The sequence below is a fragment of the Eschrichtius robustus genome, chromosome 1, assembly GCF_028021215.1.
Source record: "Eschrichtius robustus isolate mEscRob2 chromosome 1, mEscRob2.pri, whole genome shotgun sequence".
In the NCBI taxonomy this organism is placed as follows: Eukaryota; Metazoa; Chordata; class Mammalia; order Artiodactyla; family Eschrichtiidae; genus Eschrichtius; species Eschrichtius robustus.
This window is the reverse complement of record NC_090824.1, coordinates 157,021,548-157,040,653: the sequence shown is the minus strand read 5'-3', so window position 1 is coordinate 157,040,653 and position 19,106 is coordinate 157,021,548. Positions and strand designations below refer to the sequence as shown.

At 49.0% G+C, this 19,106-nt stretch overlaps 1 protein-coding gene across 2 annotated transcripts in view; it reads left to right on the top strand.

Moving 5' to 3' along the window:
* ST8SIA2 (ST8 alpha-N-acetyl-neuraminide alpha-2,8-sialyltransferase 2) overlaps positions 1-19,106 on the top strand; it is a 58,355-nt gene that overhangs the window by 614 nt on the left and 38,635 nt on the right. The gene's annotated exons all lie outside the window — the stretch shown is intronic.

Below are 19,106 nucleotides of genomic sequence, written 5' to 3'. Positions count from 1 at the left end.
GAGTGTCCCCAGTACCTACAGACACGCACACGCGCCTCCCGCCGGCCCGGGAGCCCAGCACAGGGGTGTGGGCTGACACCGCGAGAGGCGGAGCGCGCGGGGGTTAGCTGAGATCCCTTCCCCACCCTCACCTGGCTTTGGACGCTCAGCTAATTCCGCGGCTCCCCCTGGGCCCCCGGGTTCCTGTGCGCTCGCAGCGCGGCGATGGAGACCTTTCGGGAAAGTGTGTACCACCGCCCGCTCGTCTTCGGCGGCTGGGGAGGGGGTTGCCCAGGCACGCGGTCTAGCCCTCGCTTTTCTCCCGATCTCTCCGCGGGGAGCGGGGGGACCGCGAGCCCCTGCCCTGCCGCTGGACTTCCAAGAGTGCGCGCTTGCGGCGCGGGACGCACCCGCTGTGGGTCCTGGGGGCTGAGAGTCGCGCCCCGCCCCTGGGTCGGCCCCTCTCCGCTTCGGCGCTACAAAGAGCCTTCAACCCGCTGTAGGCAGGTGGGGGGAGTGGGCAGCCAGGGTTCTGAGGGCCCCTTTGGAGAGCCTCCTGGCCCTGGGCAGAGAGAAAGTGAGGTCGCAGAGTGGGCAGAAAGTCCCTTCCTCCGTGGGGCTAGTCCTGCACCGCGTGCGCCCCTCCTTTGTCCCATCTGTTATTTCATTCACTGTCGGCGCTAGTTGAGGGCTCGCTAAGCTGACAGATCCCTCAAAAGGGAAATGCCAGTCCTGGTCCAGGATGCCAAGGCCCTAAGGACTCAAACCTGGGGCAGGCGCCACCACCTGCTCTCTCCTTTTATCCTTGCCCCTTCCCATCTTGGCCACCCCAGAATTCCTTCTGTGAGCTCCAGTGCTCTTCAAGTACCAAACGTTTCTCTGCCTCTGCCTCCTCCTCATTCTCGGTTTCCCCCAGAGCTCAGAAAACTTTCACAAATAGTGTTCAGTTAATACACGACATGCTCCCACGCGGAGATAGAGAAACGCTACGTTCCGTAACTGTTCGCCTCAAAAACGTGGATCGGAAAGGAAATCAGGCAAGACAAGTCTTGAGGTGATGGAGGACGCGGTGGGGAGGGCCTTCCTCGCGGCTCCCACACTGTTCTCCCAGATGTGGGCTCTGCCTGGCCCAGACCACTTGCTGACCTTGACATGTGAGGGAAGGACCAGCAGCTGCCCATTGTTCTGCTACGAAAACGTAAGAGCTGCACCCATTCAGGCATCCCTCGCTTGTCCATTCACTGAACTTTTACCAAATTTCTTCTATAGGCCAGTGACTTTTATGTTTTAAAATGCAATCAGGAAATCACTTTGCACATAATGCTGCACTTTCCTGCCAAATGTGTTGTAAAGCCCCTACTCTCCACATTAGGTTGTTCTAAAGGTATCCAGAAATAAGCTGTAAGGCCTGAGCTAAGAAGGGCATTTACAGATATATTTAAATCCCAGGGCTCTTGTGCTATGGATGTGTTTCATTGTTGGGGGGGTGGTCCTGCTTGGGCCCACACTGGGGAAAATTGTCTAACAATTTTGTGTCATCTTGTGTGACATTATCCCCCCTTCTGGTGCCCCTGTCCTCAGGCTGACCCCTGACTTGACCAGTCCTGACCCAGGCCTGAGACCCCTCTCCCTCAGCCCCTCCTCCAGTCTCACCCCCAGTCTGCCCCACACACTGTTAACTCATCTGGGATTTGCCATGACTGGGGGAGGAAGGACATGAAGCAGAGGACCAGAATCCCTGCAGCCCCCTATATCTGTTTTTCAAGCCAAGTTTCAAGCTCAATCACTTATTTAATCCTTGGAAGCACCCCAACTTTGAGCAGCCAGCAGGGGCTCAGTGCCCTAGCACAGTGGCCAGTGAGGGGCGCCAGGAGCAGGACTCTTATCTCCCTCACCCTATGCTTTGCCTTCACGGGAGACCTGGGATGATACTCCAGACCATGGTGCTATTGCATCAGCCCTGCCCACCCTTCCCCAACTTGATATTGACCTGTGCTAGGGAAGATTACAAATTACCTGCCAGTACCACTCCCTGGGAGAAGACAATGGTTCTGTGAACTGATGGCTGTTTCTGGAAGTCAATGGTGGCACCCTGTGATCTGTTGAAGGAAGGAAGGAAGGAAGGAAGGAAGGAAGGAAGGAAGGAAGGAAGGAAGGAAGGAAGGAAGGAAGGAAGGAAGGAAGGAAGGAAAAATCTCTTCTTGAAGTAAATTTTCCAAGGATTAACAGATGAGAAGTAAAAGAGGAAAGACAATTTCATGTATATCGTCCAGAGGAACAAAACTGAGATATATTTTTTCTAAACTCTTGATTCCTTTTATTATAAAATAAGGCTTTTGATGTGGTGATCTCAGAAGTTCTGTCCTGCCCAAGGAATCATATAACGGGTTATGAAGGGCAGGGGTTTTCTTCCAGGGGCTATTTCCCTAGAGACACATCTCTTCCTAAGTGATGATTTTCAAAGCTCCGTTTCTAACTTGCTTGCTTGGGGAAATGCCTCCGTGGGGCTGAATAAGAAAAAAAAAAAAAATGTAAAATGCTCTTCAAAGCATTCAAAGAGTGAATTCAAATTCTAAATCAGAGACTGGGTGGAACTTTGGTAAAACAGCCCCCATCAACTCATGCATCACCCCAAATTTAGATTCAATTGGACCAAGTCGTAAGCTAAAACTCTTTTTCTGATTATCCCCTGGGCTTCAGTCTTGAGTGTAACCTTCAAGAGAGTTGTGGGCATGGCTGTCTTGCCCACCGTGGTGCCCTCAGAACCTGACACACAGAAGGCATTCAGGAAACATCTACTGGATAAATATCTTTCCGGGGTCTGGCCCAGTGATGGGCATACACGGCATCCTTAGGGAAGGCTGATACTCACAGAGCCTTAGGATGGGAAAGGAGTGCAGGGCTCCCCCTAAGAAAACGCCTCTCTTTTTACAATTAGGGTAAATCTGACCCTGAGAAGTAGCATCTCTTATCCAAGATCACACCCTGGCTGGTTAGGGACAGGACAAGCCTGCACAGGTCTCCTCACTTATAACCCAATGCCCTAGTCCCCAAATGAGGTCTCTAATCATAAAACAGTTACAGAACTCTTGTTAAAGAGGATGTAGCTAGTAATAACAGAAATCATGGCAATGGTGAAGATGAAGATGATGGTGGTCATTAACATTCATTTATTTATTGAGTGCTTGCTATGAACCAAGAGCTATTCCAAGTGCTTTATAGACACTAAGACATGTCATCCTCCTGGCAACACAATGGTCACCTACTAGTGGCGCCAAAAGCTACTATTTGTTGAGCACAAATAGTGCCAGACACTGTGCTTACTGCTTTAAGGCACTAGCTCACTCAGTCCTCACCAAACCTCTTGAAGCTAGGTAGGGTGGCGATCTTTAGTTCATCAGTGAGGAAACTGAGGTTCAGAGGTTGTACAACTTGCTCGTGATAAAGCAAATGACCCTAATTCTATGAGAATCCAAAGCCCCTGTCTTGACTGCTGTGCTAGACTGCCCTGTCCTCTGAATTCTTTGCCCCCTGCAGTAACGTTACATAATAGGTCTCAGAACCAGCCTTCCTAACTCATCCCCCCGCATTCTTCCAAAGGCCCAGTTTTCCTAAGAGCCTGGTCTGACTTAGTAGTAACCCACCCTCCTGCCCTCAGTGGTTTAGAAGGAGGGAAGGTGAGTAATGAGGATTGGAGAAGGACTCGGGGCTTGTCTCCCCAAAATGCCCCTCTGGTCCAGTCAAAGTTCAGTGTGATGCTATGCCCTGGTTTGCCAGACAAGCTCACTGGCCATGGGCCTGAGCATCCCAGACTTATAGGTGGAGCTTTGGGCTAAAGCTTCTGAAGGAGAGAAAACTCCCATTCCATTGCAACCCTGATTCTGATGTCAGTTGAATGCGCCTTCCTCACTTCTACACACCATATGATTGGGCATCCAGGAACCTGGACTAGGTGATAGTAAAGATGCTTAACAACTGGTCCCTCCCAGGCACTGACCTGTTAGAATGGACATCTGACTGGTCAGAACTGATGCCGTCCAGTACACCATGGTCAGGGTTCTGGTGCACCCCAAACATCAGGCACTGTTTGGGAAGGTAATAGACAAGGAGGGGCTAGCTCTGATCATCAGATCCGTGAGCTGGCAACTACTGCCATCAGCTGAGAATGAGGTGAGGTGCACCTTTTAGTGGATGAGTCCAGGTGGATGCGAAAGGAAATGACCTTGGGCAGTTGCGGTCCAGGCACTCTGTAAGAAACACACATATTTGCACAAGACCATGCAACATTTTTTTAAAGCCCATTCTTCACCCCAGTCCTCATGTACTTCACTCAAGTATAAACACGATTGGAGGATAAAATAGGACAGAAAGAAAGTCTGGTGTTTAACTGACTTGCTCCAAGCCCTTGTTGCCAACTGTTCCTAGCATCAAATTTAAATTGCAAATAGATATCCATCTTAGAAACCAGTTCACCACTCAGGGCCTCTTTCCCCTTGTAAAGCAGGGTTGCTAGATTTTAAAATTGCTTAGGTTTTACAAATTGGGGATGTTGTAGATCGCAAATGATAAATACTTCTCAGGGACAGTGGAATTCTATAAAGGCTCCCATTGCTTTTAGCATGGCGTACAAGGTAATGCCAAATCTGGCCCCTGCCTCTCTCTTCAGCCTTCCTGGCCTCCAGCCATTCTGTATTGCTCACAGTTACCTGGAATGTACCATGACTTCATGCCTCTGTGCCTTTGCACATGTTCTTACGGCTTTCTAGAACAACCTCCTTGCACACACTATTCTTAACCCCACACCCCACCCATCCGTACTTCCCCTCCCTCCTCCTTTAAGGCGAAGGCTAGTATCACCTCCTTTGCAAAGAATTCCAGGACCCCAGACCTTGCTTGGACAGTCTGGGGTAGCTGCCTCTCCTGTGCGTACACTTAGCATCCCATCATGACAGTATCCTATGGAGACGGACTCAACAATTTTGTTTTATTTTTTCCCTAATCCCCAGCCCCTGGTGATAAGTATATGGTTTAGTAAATAGAGCCCATAAAGTATTTTTAGAATGAACAAACTTGGGCCTAGCACATGGCAAAAATAAGCATTCAGCCTTTCTGCCCCCAAAGGTCTACACGATTCTAATAACAATTAAACACCCTCCACTTGCTCAGAAAGCCCCTTGCTTTTCCCAACATGGAGGCCACAGCCCAGTTAAGGGCACAGCTTTCATTGTCTCAGAAGGTTGTAGAACAGGCCAATGGGAATGAAAGCACCTTTCTGGTTTGTAAAAGAGGAGGACCCAGTGATAAGTTTCCCACTGTCAGTTCAGATAAAAAGCAAAGATGTAGAGCCCCGCCTCGAAGCCTCTGTCCAGCTCATTTTCTCCAGAGAGCCCTTTCTAGCCCTGCCGCTGCCAGCAGTGCCAGCGCCTCCCCCATCCTCCTTCTGCCTGGAGAGGAAGTGCCCGCTCTGTCCATCTTTATCACCTTAACGGCTTCCACACTGGCGTTAAGAGCAGACTTAAGTTGGGGCCAACTGTTTCCTTCCAAGGGCTGGTCCCCAGGAAGGATGCTGAACAGAAAAGCTGTGTTGTGTGTTTGACACATTGAGGGAGGAAGAAGTAAGAGGTCAGGTTGATGTGTGTCATCTCAAAGATTTTCTCTATTAAGCACTTCTAAGTGGTGTTACGCTTTTCAAACACTGGGCAAACCAGGGAATCGTGATGGATCAGCCAAGACTCATAGCAGCTGCGAGGACCCTCAGTGGGTCTCAGGAGCCTCGCACCTCTCAGCTGCCTCAAGCGAAAACAAGTTCAAGAGGCGGATGAAAAGATACAGCGAAAGGAGTAAGGGAGGGGCAGGAACATGAATGCCACCAGGGGGCTGGTCAGGTGGCCGCCTCCCGCCAGGGAACAGGGAACAGGTCCATCTCTCCAGGAGAAGCCCCAAGGTGAGACGCTTGGGTGCCATCTGCATGCAGGGAAACCGTCCCCTGTGTCTGAGTGACTGCTGGTCTGGGGCTTGTCCTTTAGTGTTGAGATTAGTCACTCTCCTGGGGGGCAGCTGGGCTGGATTTAAATTCTCCCCAGTCTCCTGCAATTCGTCGCTCGGCTAGGAAGCCACCCAGTGTCCTGACAGGACCTGTTTGTCACAGCATTCTCTTAGCTTCAGCTGTCACCGACTTCGCAGTGGCAAAGGGAACTGCTCCAAGGGTGTCTGCATTACACACGGCAGGGAGCAGCTGCTCCGGACACTTCCAGCCCTTGGAATCCTGAGTCGCTGCTCTTGGAAACCCAGAGTCCTGCCTTGCTGTGTGGGTGTGTGTTTGAGTTCCGAAATTGCTCTGTGAGAAGGAAGCTCTTGGCTCTGTCACAGAGTTTCCTCAGCACTTTGCTCTTATTGTTGGAGAAACACGGAGACACTCGGCTCTGTTTCCTGGTCCCCTTTTAAGGCTCAGGGCTACAATTTCTCCTCCTTCTCTTAGTTGATGGCTGGAGGTTGAAATGACCCTGAGATCAGCAGTTCCCAGTGCTGATCTGCAGATGGGTGGCGAGCCAGAAGGAAAAAAGAAAAGAAAAAATAAAAATAAAAAACACAATGTAGGGGCTTCCCTGGTGGCGCAGTGGTTGAGAATCTGCCTGCTAATGCAGGGGACACAGGTTTGCGCCCTGGTCTGGGAAGATCCCACATGCCGCGGAGCAACTGGGCCCGAGAGCCACAACTACTGAGCCTGTGCTCCACAACAAGAGAGGCCAAGATGGTGAGACGCCCGTGCACCGCGATGAAGAGTGGCCCCCGCTTGCCGCAACTAGAGAAAGCCCTAGCACAGAAACGAAGACCCAACATAGCAATCAATCAATAAATCAATAAATAAATCTTAAAAAAAAAAAAACAAAAACCCACAATGTAGCCGTGACAATTATGTTAGTTTCAAGTATGCCAACTGTCATTTCCCGAGAACTCTCTATCTTTTGAAATGACGTTCTTTTTTTTCTTTTGGGTATTGATGTCCTTTCTTTCCTGAAAGAGGGTGATGGTAGATAGTAGTTGTGATCTTTTTCCTAAACTGAGTCCCCAACCCCAATTCTTTGGAAATGTTACTGATCACTGAAATCTATAGTCTGGGGGCTCAGTTTACCTTGAAGAGTAAACAGAGGGCATCGCTTCTAGAAACAGGGGCTCATTCCTCATACATCTTTTCTCCATGGAGGCTGACACCAGCAGAGAGTAACAACAGTCATTTTTTTTTTTTTTTTTTTTGCGGGTCTGCTGTGTGCCATATGATAGCCTAAGCACTTTAGCTCTGTTCGCACCTGTAATCTTCCCAACAATCCTATGAGGTCCGTATTGTTATTACCTCCATTTTACAATGAGGAACCTGAGGCACAGAACAGTTAAGTAACTTGGCCAAGGTCACATAGCTAGTCAGTTGCAGAGCTGGGATGGGAACCCAGGTTCCAGGGAATCAGTAGAACTATCCAAAACTGACGTACGAAATGACATCCAGTGGGGAAAATATGCATGCTCGTGCTTCCAAAGGGTAAAGCTTGGAAAGAGAGAGGTCTGTGGGAGGGAGAAACCCGGAAAGCAGCAACGCTGGAAGAGAGCTCAGGAGACAGGAAGCTAGAGGTGAGGCCGTAATGCAACATGGCAGCCCAGAAGCTCCATGCAATTTAGGGCCGCCAGATCTGCAGCATCTTGTTTTGGAATGGTGCCCCCCCACTCCACCTTCCCCCTTTCCCTCCCGTCCAGCCCCCACCTCGTCCCCACCAGGTCTCATCAGAGTGGCTCTGGAGCATATTTGTTTGACCAAATCATTAGAGTAGACACACACACACACGTACACACACACTGATGGGAGAGAAAAACAACACAGATGATTAAGGCCTGGAGGAATTTTCTTCTGGGGAAAGAGAGAAGGGCTAGTGCAGTCAGCTTCCTGGAAACTGGAAAGGAAGGAAGAAAGTAGGCTGGGAGGGGACAGGCTTCTGCAGGGAGACTGTACAGGCCCAGGGAGCCCGTTTCCTCGGAGCTGACATTGTGCTGAGAGCTGCACGGGGCACTCTCTTAAGCCTCACAACCGCCATGTTTGCTCGTCTGCAGATGAGGAAGTAGGGGCCCAAAGAGGTGCCGAGACTTGCTAAGGTCACACAGCCAGTAACAAGGAAATGAGGTGCCAGCCAAGTTTGCCTGGCTCCATCACCCACGCTGTTCATAGTGACTTCTGTGTTCCCGCATCCCCGGGCTGCCTGCCCCTGTTCCCCCTGCCTCCCATCTCCTGCCTTGGGCCATTTTCCGTACCACAAAGATAGTTTGCAAAGCTGGAAACATTAGGACTTCAGAAAGGACTCGTGGCAGGTCAGATAAGCCTCCCAATCACTATGGCGACCACGCCCTTGGGTGCAACGTTTCAGCCAATGCTGAGGAGGGGCACACGCCCTTGAACTCTGTCCAGCGAGGTGTGGGCGCTTGCTGTTAGGTTTCCCATCCCCAGTTTCAAGAACAAGAATATTGGCCATGCTTGGAGGAGCGCTACATAGGATTAATTCACACCTTCTTGCTTAGTAAATGCCAGCGTGGCTTAAATAATGAAGCGGGGAGGCTAAGATACCCCGAGAAAATGAGCTGGTAAATTGATAGATCAGGCCACTTTCGTTTGTTCTTCTCCTGTAGGCAGCAAAGCCCCTCCTACTGCACCTCTGAGGCTCCTAAGTTTGGGAGCTGGCTCTAAGCGGACTCTGCCTGATGTCCAAACTATACCCCAGTCCATAGGTTTAGTTCCCAGGAGAGGCAAAGAGAAGAGCAAGAGAGAAACCCACAGTGGTGTACAGGTCCTGGCCCGGGCGGAGAGCCTCTTAGACTGCAGCACGAGAGCAGCAGCTCCTTGACAAATAGCCTCCAGAAGACGGGGACCATCCAGCATTGGGGGTGGAGCCAGCTAAGGCTCGGCAGCCCCTTCCCCAGAGGGTACCGCCACCAAAGCTCTACCTTCCAGCGTCATTAGAATGACTCCCTTAGGGCTTCTTCGTAAATCTCTCTAAGCTGCCAGCCTGGGGCCTTCCTTCTCTCCGGTCGGTATGGACTGTCAAGTCTTCCCTACGAGCCAGACTCACTGCTCATGCCTCTGGACACTAAGCCACACCTTTGGAGCCCCTGGGAGCTGCTATGGAAAGACTGAGGCTCTAATCGCTGATGAAACACTTATTACCTGCGTGACCTCAGGCAGGTGGCTTCACCTCTCTGAGCCTCAGTTTCCTAATCTGTATAATGGAGTTACTAGTATCCAACTCACAGTGTTCTGAGGAGTAAGTAAATTATAAATCATGGGAATGTAAAATGGTGCAGCTGCTGTGGAAAACAACAGGGTGGTTCCTCAAAAACTTAAAAAGAGAATTACCATCTGACCCAGCAATTCCACTTCTGGGTATACACCCCAAAGAATCAAAAGCAGGGATTTGAACAGATATTTTTATACCCATGTTTATAGCAGTATTATTTGCAATAGCCAAAAAATGTCCATCAACGGATGAATAGATAAGCAAAATGTGGTATGTACGTACAATGGAATGTTACTCAGCCTTAAAAGGGAAAGAAATTCTGACACATGCTACAACATGGATGAGCCTTGAGGACATTATACTAAGTGAAATAAACCAGACGCAGAGAACAGATATTGCATGAGTCCACTTATATGAGCTAACTAGAAGAGTCAAATTCATGGAGACAGAAAGTAGAGTGGTGCTTGCCAGGAGCTGGGGGAGGGGAGTTGCTGTTCAGTTGGCACAGAGCCTCAGTTTTGCAGGATGAGAACTCTGGAGGTTGGTTGCACAGCAATGTGAATGTACTTGACACTACTGAACCGTACAGTTGAAAATGGTGAAAATGGTAAATTTTATGTTAGGTGTATTTTACCACAACTAAACACACACACACACACAACCACACACACACACACACACACACACACACACAAATGAAAGCAGCCAGAAGAGTGCCTGGCAGGTGCTCAAGACACATTGATTTATTTGAAGAGCATGGTTGTGGTATTAACAAAGCAACATCAATGTGAGTACTATTTAATTCAAAAAGTAATATAGTACAAAAATCATGGTTGGGAGGCAGTAGAGGGAGAAAAAGAGAAAGGGACGTAGACTAGAATTAGAGATATACAAACCATTTCTTTGTTGTGGGCATATCTGGATACACTTGCTGGAGGGGGCCCAAATTCCCAACACCTGGGATTTAGGACCTTGGAAAGTGCAAACATATACTTTTCGTGGACTCTCTGTAACTACTCATTGGCCTGCCTTCCTGTCTAACTTCAGTGGAGGGGCCCATAAGGTCTCGTCAAAGTCTAAACTGCATGGAAGTCAGGGAGTGGTGGGAGAGTGAAGCAGGGGGGAGAGAGGTGGGAGGCCAAGGGTGCAGATCGCCCAGACCATCCCTCCCTCCCAGATCCAGGTTCCTAGCTGCGCTTTTCTTACCATCTGCATCAGAGTAGCCATGGTTAGTGTTTTTGGCTCAAGGGAACAGAGCAGGGAGTCCCAAAATGCTGATCCCCAGAGATTTGGCTCTTGCTGGCCTGGAACCTGCTGAGATACAGCTGACTCTCCCCATTTAGGCTCGTACCAGGCAACTCCCAGAAAACTGGAGCGAGCAAGTGCTGCGGTTTCCAGGGGCAGGCAGTGCCAAAACTGGGGGCTGTTACAAACAGTGCCGACCCCAGCCCAGAGTTTCTGATTCAGCAGGTCTGGGGTGGAGCCTGAGAACTGGCATCGCTAACAAGATTCAGGTGATGCTGATATCTCTGGCCCTTTCGAGGACCACACTTGGAGAACCATTGGGCCTTGTCAATCAAAGTGTGGTTCTTGGACCAGCCACATGGGCTTCACCTGGAGTTTTGGTAGAAATGCAAAATCTTAGGCCTCACCCCAGACCCACACCTGATGAAATCTGCATCGGAAAAAGACCCCAGGTAATTTGCATACACAGTCCCTGCACTGGTGGGAATAATTGGTTTCATGGCCTTCTGCAGAGCCCCAGCCCAAGGTAAAGACCTTGGCCCATCAAACCAGGGGAAACTTGTCTGAGGATCCCTGTTGCCCATCAGAGTTGGCCTTGACTCTCAAAAGGATGTCAGAAAAATCAGTAATGGTTATTATTACAGCTGGATGCCTGTGTGCGCACCAGGGGTTTTCATACATTATTTCATTATAAAACCCTGGAAAAACCCATTTTATGGACGAGTAAACTGAGACTCAGGTAGAGTAACTGCTAGATAAACACAGAAAAAAAGAACTGAATTTTATCAAGGTCTACCTGGTTGTTTCCTGGGTGCCGGGGTTTAGGCCTGTGGATTAACCTACTTCTCCCCCTTTCACCCTCCCACAAATGAGGCCTGAGGCATGAAGTAAGGCAAGGAGAAATCTTTTTTTTTTTTTAAATGCAGTTTATTTTCCATCTCATCCATGAGGCTTTTTTTTTTTTTTCTTATCTTGATTTCAGAGTTACCCTTTCTTTGCAACTTTCTTGACCAAAAAGGTCTTAAAACTTGGTTTTTGGTTTTCTTTGGCCATGCCGTGCAGCATATGGGATATCAGTTCCTCCACCAGGGATCGAACCCATGCCCCCTGCATTGGGAGCACAGAGTCTTAACCACTGGACCACCAGGGAAGTCCCAAGGCAAGGAGAAATCTTAACCAAGGGTTGAATTGATTTATTAAATGAGCTTAAGGGGGCCGCAATGTCTGTACCAGAATAACTTTGGCCCAGGGCTGGAGCATGTGATGGAAATTTCCAGAGAAGCTGGTCAGCCAAGTACTCCTTGACTGTGTCATTAAGTCCCCTCATGAGCTTGGCTTGGATGTGATCACTCACACAGCCAATGGCCCCACTTCACAGTTGGCACACGCGGTTACAGCTCCCTAGAGTTCTTGGGGTTCCTGAGTGGTTTTGGTGGCCTTCCCAGACAGCAATCTAATTCCAAACTCCATTCTCAGTTATAAAAAGCAGAGGAATTGATGGGGGAGGCCTCTAGGGGCGATCGAAGGCAAGTAGAGGGGAGCCTTTTAAAACCAATCTGCTACTTCAGATAAAGGCAGCCTCTGGGCAGGCTGGAAGCCAAGAATTTAATTGTATTTATTTTTGCCGTTACTTTCTATTTAGGGCAAGGGATATTGGTATTCTATCTATGGTAGTGATATAAAGGTTCCTTTGATGATTAATTCATTTAAGTTTTTAAGTGAGTCGATTTAAAGAAAACTATTAAGTCAATAAAGTGGGATTAGCAAAACACGTAAAGGTAGACCCCAAAAATGACTGAAGTCGATGCTGTGATGATGTGCTTGGTTTACTTCTCTTTGTGACCATTATCTGCCCCCTTGGCAGCAAAGCCGCGATAAGTCCTTGTAAAACTTCTATAGAGAGTAAGGGAGTTAATCTTCCAAAAAAGTACCTAGTTACAGATATGACTTCTCATTGTATCTGGGAAATTGCCCAGTGCTCAAAAAAAATAATTCTCCAATGAAACAACCTTGTGGATGACTCAAAAGGCAAGGATGATTGAGCCCTGCCACCAACTCCCAGAAACACCACTAGGTGAGACTCCCATCTTAGAGTTTCCCAGCACCCTCTATATTTTCCTCCTCACAGTTCATATTTCTTGCATGGTGCCTTTCCTGCCTGGTAGATTGTAGCTTTTGGAGGGCTAGGACCGTTTCACATCTGTGCTGCGTTGTACTTTCAGCCCCTCGCACAGTGCCTGGCAGAGAGTAAGTGCTGGTTTGGAGAACAAAGGAAGGAAAGGAGGGAGGGCAGGAAGAAGGGAGTTAGTTCCAGAGAGAAGCTTAGAACAGCTCCTGCCACCTACATTCTGCAATCATTTATATATTCCTTTCCATGGCCAAAGGAGAGAAAATACGGTGGTTTACATCAGCTCCCACGTAATTGTCTGATTTGAAATCCATTGAGTTCCGTCTTGGTTATAGATGAAACGCACTTTTCCTTTTCCCTGATTCCTTGGAGAAAAGACCAGCCCACTGTTAAAGTTTTCTTAACAGGGTAATTCATGGTGCTATATATAAGCTCCATGGCCTGGCACACAGAAGCCAGAGGACCGGAGGGATGTGGATGTGGCCAGAATTGGGAATCGGGTGCGCTGGCTCCTGGCAGGCTGAGATCATGCTGATAACAAAGAGATTAATAAGGGTCTGCAACCTCCTCCATCCTGTAGTATCAAGGAGGGTTTTTAAATCAATGCCGGTCTGGCTGGCTTAATGGTACCTAATCTTACCTTTTGAAGCTGGAATATTTGAGAGTTGAGATCAATTGAGATAAAATAAAGCAAACTGTGTTGACTTTTGGATTTGGGGTCTTCATCAGAGTCCCATTGTGTAGTGTTGTTTATATTTTCTGTCTTGGAAATAGGTGGAGATTAGCCACTGGAGAGGGTTGTTCTGCCTGGACCAGGAGATGGTATATTTACTTCTGTTCTTCTTGTTTTTAATCTTCCACAAGATGATTCTCCATGAGGGAAAGATCCATTTCTATCCTGTTCATCTCCATATACCCAGGGCATGTCGCCCAGTAAATGCTCAATGACTATATCTCAAGTACGGCATTTTAGTGTAACCAGCACACTCTCTGCCATGGGCCAAGTCTGCTGGAAAAGTCAATCTGTTCCCAATTAGGTGCAGAAATAGCCACCTTACAAGGCATCGCAGTGCCTCTGGAGAAAAGCCTCAGGAAGGCTCCCTGGTACCTGGTTTCCGTGACTGTTACCACGAGCCTTGTGTGGTCATCACAAAGCTGTGTGAGTAAAATGCATCTGATTCGTCACACACAAGGGCTCACAAGCCCTGTGCGAGATGCTGGTGACATACAAAGATGAACCCAGCACAGAAAAAGTGCTTGAGGAGTTTGTGGTCTGATGGAGGAGAAACTCTTGAAAGTTTAGGCGTTTCTCTGGCCAGAGGATCCATACATTTTAAAGGATTCTCAAAGGATTCCACGAAGCTGAAGAGGAGCGTCTATGAAGAGTTCAGACCCTTGAAATGTTTTGAACAGGAATGTGCATCACACATCATCCTGTGTGATGATGAGAAACATGTCAGGGGTGAGTGAGAGCTGGGAGATCTGCCACCTCAAGGGCAGACCCTAAGCTCTCAGGGCCTCAATTTCCCCATCTGTAAATGAGGTTCAACAAACCCACAGGTCTTCTCTAGCTGCAAAGCATCACCACTGGATACCTTCCCTGTTGAGTGAGTCCAGACTCACTGGAAATAGCTAATCCTTTTTCTATGCCTCTAAATTCCTTGCCCTGAAATCTTAGAGTAGGGCAATAAATAGGTGCTGAGCGATTTTCACCTACCACCTGCTCTACATTTAAAAGGGGGAAAAGCCACTCTAAGGGAGGTGGAAGGCAAACTTACACACTGAGGGTCTGCCACATGCCAGGCATCACAGTGGATGCTTCCACATCTCAGCGAAGCCTCTTGATGAACTGGCAAGACAGGCTCAGCAGCATCTTTACTCCCCGCCTCTCAGTACCACTTGGAGAATCATTCTATTACAGCAGGATGGGTGTCCCAGATAAATTATGCTCAATATACCACGTTTTAGAAAAGCATGTGAGTGTATGTTATAAAATATAGAAAAGCGGGCATCAGTCATAGCTCGGTTGGAGGATTTCGGAAGCCTTCTTCCATCAGTTATCAGGAAGATTCATTATCACCAGCAAGCATCTCAACCTAGTAAGCGTCCCTGTCCTCAGTGGTGAGCCCTGCCATGTCGTAGAAACAAAAGTTGACAATATTGTACTCCTAGTGATGGTGATTCAGATCTGTAGGAGCTCCAAAGAGGGAGTCCCCACAAAGGGCGGGGGCAAGAGAAACATTTTCTAGAGGAGGCGGGATCAGGGTGGGAACTTGAAGGAATGGTCCAAGACTTAGCTGAAAGAAGAATGAAATTGATGATCCAGATGGGGAGAATGGCCTGAGACAAAGAAGGTTCAAGTGCACACCAAGGAGCTGTTCCTACCTTTGGGGCTTGGCTGGAGTGGGGGGCTTTGGGAGGACCTGAGGGTGGAGGAAAATAAGATAGGACAGGGGGTGCAGAGCCAGGCTGTCAGGGGCTGAGGGACTCACACTTGATTCTTTGGGGGGTTGCTTTGGTCTAATCTGGGGTCCAAAGACCTCTAAAGAGTCTGTGATGGGTTTTAGGAGATCCATGAACCTCTTGAAATCTTAGGCATTTCTCTGGGCAGAGGATCCATACATTTTAAAGGATTCTCAAAGGATTCCACGAAGCTGAAGAGGAGCGGCTATGAACAATTGAGACCCTTGAAATGTTTTGAACAGGAATGTGTAGACTGTATGTTGCTGGAAGGGGCAGAAGCTAGGGAGACCACCCAGGTCATCTACAGGAGCAGCATGGAGGGTCTGGGCTGGGAGGCGGGGGCTATAAACGGAAAGGAAGAGAGAGCTAGGGAGTCTTGGTTACAGAGGAGAAATGACAATACTCTGGGATGGTCAGTGATGGCTGAGCCCACTGTGGGTATCGGAATCCAGAGGGAAAGCTGTGCCTTAAGGTCCAACGGTGAGTTTGACTTTAAACATGATGGTTTTAAGAGGGTAGAGTTCATCTATGTAGGAATGAAGACATTTAAAAATCATTGAATCACCAATTATTGGAGTGTAGGTACAAAAGAGGCCAGCCAGCCCATTCCCCTGTATTTTCCAGGTACAGCAATGACACCCCAAGATGGGAAGGGACTTGTAGATGGTCACCTAGATGGTGGGCAACTGTAACCAATACGTAAGAGAATAATATTTAGGAGAGAGGTGAGAGCTGAGATGGAGATCAGAAGCCATTTGGAGGGAGACGGTTGAAGCCATGAGTGTAGCCATCTTTAACGTAGCAGAGACCCCAGGATTAAGCTTCGGTCTTTGCCCTCATTTAGAGAGTTGGAAGGAGGAACCAAGGGAGCAAAGGGCATGGAGAAGGACAAAGAAGTGAGGGGAGAACCGAGAGACCAAAGCTGTGACCAAGGGGGGGCAAGCGCCCCCGGCAGAAGGACGCATGGGATGAGGATACTCCAGGGCCATTGGCTGAGGCATCAGTGGGCTCTGGGTGACAGTTGAGAGACCTCTTTCCTTGGTGTGGTGAGGTGATGAGAGATTTCAGAGAGGTCCCTGATAAAAGGGGGCCGTGATTACAGTCTGGCCTTGCTAGAGGTTTGAGAGGCAAAGAGAAGCAGGTCAGGAGCAGGACCAGGCAGAAGGAGAATATTTTAAAAATAAAAAAAAAGTGTATTTGTAAAAATAAGGTAAAGAAACCATGAGGGGAGAGAAGGAAAGAGGGAGAGGTTATATGAGAAAGTCACAGTCTTGAGGAGAAAATGGGACCAATAAACAGAGGTGGGGATGAAGATTCAGAGACCATCTTATGGGGCGAGGAGGGCCCAGAAACAACATGAATTTTACATGAGGGAAGATTGGGATCCATTCACCCATCAGGCTCCTCTTGCTTTGGGACCATGGCTCGTGCAGACCCCTCTGCCTGATGCTCTTCCCACAGCCCTTTCGAGGCTGCCCTCCTCGTATTCTGGGGTTCTGACAAAATGCCATCCCCCCCAAACAGCTCTTCCCTGCCCGCTCCCAAGTATCCCCTCAGTCTCTAATCACTGCTTCTCCTGGTTTCTTCTTAGCATCGCACAGTGTATGGATGGGTGGTTATGATTCTCTTCCTTTGCTGCAGTGTGTCCTGTATGTGTATGTGTGTGAGTGTTTCTTGTCTCCAAATTTCAATTTTAAGCACCTCCAGACTGGAGACTGTGTCCATCCCCCACTGTGACCCCAGAGCCCAGCCCAGGGCCCATCACGTAGTAGGTGCTCAATTAACGCACATTACTTAGAACAAAAAGAAGAGAAGGAAGAAGAATTCAGCCATGACCTACTCCCTCTTCTCAGAAAAGTTTAATAAATAAAACTTAAAACTTAAATCTTAAAACAATAAAAATAAAATAAAAATAGCATCTGCCAAGCTGTTTATACGTATTCGTTATCTCTTTTACTCTTCACGGTTTACTCATTTTAAGAGGTGAGGAAGCTCCTTTTTACATATTCCGCTAGTGAGGGTGGAGTTAGGGATCTCACCAAAGCCCGTGTTAACGACAGTGTTGGATCAAAGAGGCATTAACGTCAAGAAAACAAGAGGCTAGATCCCTTTCTCCCATCCCCTCTGCCAGGGGATAGGTAGGCTCTGTGTATCCTCTCCCTGCTCCCGCCCACAGCATCACCTGGTTCTGAATGTGCCCGTGCAAAGCATGTGCAGGTGTTCTACTATCTAGAGGAAAAAAGGGTTAAATTTCCTGTCCACCTGTCAGTCCACTGCGGTCACACGAGAAGTCGCAAGGTAGAGAATTCTCTTTGCCTCTTGATTATTCTAAACCTCAAGGAGGGGCCGGGGTCCCCCTTCACCCTAACCTTCTCCCCTGGCATTTTCTACAGGAATGTGATGGCAGGAGAAATGGGAAGAGGGTGAGGCTCTGAAGCAGCCCCGAGATGCAGAGCCCTCAGTGACAACTTGAGCCACTGTCCCCTGGGCACCGTCCAGAGCCACCAGCCCAGACCTGGGAGGTAGGCAGGCCTGTGACTGTGATGCCACATCAGGCCCCAGCCCACCCTGGATGTCTGGACTGATGCTTAGGGCAAGAGGAAAATCAAAGGCGGGGGGCTTCCTGTTAACCCATCTTTGTTCCTCTCCCTTGTGCTTGTTTAGAACAGGAACCAGGTTCCCAGCCTTCTGCACAGCCTGAACTTCCTGTCCGAAGCTGCTGGAAATACTCAAAGTGTTAGGGTCAAAGTCTCGTAGGGGTGGGAATCAAGTGGTATGGAACGACCCCAGGTCACTTGTACACTCCGCTTGTCCTGACGTGGCTTCACACCTCCTCCTCTCAGCTGTGGCAGCTGGAGTTGCGGGCATGTCTGGAGTCAGGTGTAGAGTCCCAGGTACGATGACCGTCTGGCCTTGCTCTCTGGCTTCTCTTCTGGGTTTGCTCCCATTACAGCAAGCCCCAGTTCTGACTGAGCTCAGACTTTCACCACCGCTCCACCCCAACCTCTTGCACCAAGTTCCTGATTTGGAGATAATCCGTCAGACACAGCCAGGTTCAAATCCTGCCCCAGCTCCCTCTTCCCTGTAAACCCTTGGATATGATGCTTAACATCCCTAAACAAAATGGGAGTCATAAAAAGGCCCACCTCTTAGGGCTGCGATAGGGACAAAAGGAGAAAATCCACAGTGAGGGTTTGGTCCGTGTCTGCCCCGTGGTAAGTGCCCAGTCAGTGTTAACTCTGGTGATGGTCGCTTCTCCACTATCCATCCCAGCAGATGCCTCCTCAAGTCCCCGTTCAGACACCCGATTCTGGCATCAACCTGGACACAGCCTTGGGTACCACCATCCTCCCTATGCCCATCCGCATCCCACCCCCCACCTGCTACCAGCTGCAGTGATGTTTGTTGGCTGATGTCACTTTCCGTGCCCTGAAGCAACAGGGCTGGAGTTCGTTTTCTCCACCCCGAGCACTATCTCGGGGCTTTTCTCAAAGGCAATCAGAAAGCAGCTCACAAGGGGGACCCAAAGGGCAGAACCCCCCCCCCCCCAATTCCTCCCCAGAGCCTTGGACTCCCACAGAACATGCACTGGGGAGTGGGGATGGAGACCACAGCTCACACCTAAGGCGTTAGGGCTGAGTATCGTTCCAGAGCCAGGGCTGGCTTTCTCTTACTAGTCTATCAGTTGGTGAGTCAATCAGCAAGTCCAAGAAAGCAGCCTCGTGCCACATCTTAGGGAGAACGGAGCTCCCAAATTTTCTTTTCCAGAACTTTTGTCTTCTGAATATTGTGTGTGGGGTGGGGACCACGGTGCCTCTGGGTGTTCCTCTTCTGCTCTGGTTGATTTTATCAATAAGCATCTTGTCAGTTGTCATTGAAAGGGAGCAAGGAACTAGTACCCCCTGCCACTTCCTATACACCCTCAGGTCCTGTAGCCTTGCTGTACCTGGCATAAGCAGGGCTTCTGAGTCAGGGAAGGTCATAGAGAAGGTGACATGAGATGAGTTTTGCTACCTGAG